The sequence below is a fragment of the Apis dorsata genome, unplaced genomic scaffold (assembly GCF_000469605.1).
Source record: "Apis dorsata unplaced genomic scaffold, Apis dorsata 1.3 scaffold_115, whole genome shotgun sequence".
In the NCBI taxonomy this organism is placed as follows: Eukaryota; Metazoa; Arthropoda; class Insecta; order Hymenoptera; family Apidae; genus Apis; species Apis dorsata.
Window position 1 is genome coordinate 20,015 of NW_006263409.1, and position 1,460 is coordinate 21,474.

The window sequence follows — 1,460 nt, forward strand, 5'->3', positions numbered from 1 at the left end:
AGGTGATTCTACACCAACTCTCACGTTGGGCGCTGCCTGGGAAATATGATAATGCCCATGGCGACGACAAGACGAATGGCTTCCACTATTTCTCCGCTCGTACCATCGTGATTAACTTGCTGATTGGTCGTTGGACTCATGGTGAAACGAATTTTTCGACGTATACGCGCTTTTTCGTATCGTAGTGTATCGTATCACCATAGTCGTATTTCATCGGTCTGCCTCTGTTTTTCTGTCTGTTGACTGGGCATTCGCTCTTTTCGATGCGGTGATAATTCTTCGCCGTGTTCGGCCACGTAAAAAATTAGACTAAACGCTTCTTGAATTTTGCTTCGATTTTGCTCTGCTTGCGTAAATAATTTGATTCGTAATAAATCTATCTTTTATGAAAAAGATATTTGTCGCATATTCATTTCGCGAGGAAAAAAAAATGGATCGATGATCAAGACAAATGATCAAGACAAGAAAGGAATGAAATTAATTTTTAAGATTTCACNGACTATTTAAATTTTACAATTAGATAAATCATGAATTTCAATAATTCGAAATCATACTCATTTTACGGTGCATGCTCGATTCAAGTTTTGACTCTGTCACATATGAAGCTAAGAGAGATCTGTATGTAAACCATGATATAGCTTTCAAAGTTTCATGCACTACGAGAACCGGATTGCTGATCCGAAGGCATCGTTGTGGGATTCCGATTAGTCCCCTATCTCTTCTTCCACAAGCAATCGTGTTATCCCTTTGTTCTCATTGATCCATCCTTAACTTCTATATTCATTCATTGCTCCTTTCCATTCACTTGCAAAGTTTCAATTCTATCATCTACATTAACTATCATCTTAATTTAACATCATTATTGCCTTTGGTGAATTAAAAATATTCATCTTTTATCCTAAATTTATTTCATTTTTCTATATATATATATATATATATAGGAAAGTGTGTTGCAACAATAACAACATATTTTTGAGAAAAATAATTCAAATTATAATAATAATATAATTATAATAAATTAAAAACCTTTTTTATTAATTTTTAACATGTTGCCATTATATAAAATGTAAGGGAAAAAATTTTAGGAAATATAGATACGTGTAATACCTTAAAAATATTTATAATTTGCCGAAATTATTTATCTTATTTGTTTATAATTTGAACATAAAACAATTATTTTTAACCCATATTCTTATAATTTTAAAATAAATAATATGTACAAAAAATTGAATATAATTAAAATATTTTTTTTATTTCTCGCCATTGCAGATAACATTGCTGTTATTTTTTCTATCTATCCCGTTACTAATAACTTTTTTTATTGTTAATTCAAATTTCATGTTTTTACGATTTATAATTCGGTTTTTTATAAAAAAAAAATCTTATAGACAAACAATTAATTTTACAAAAGAAATGAAACAAAATGAAATATGTTTTAGAATAAAAAGATAAGTGTTGAA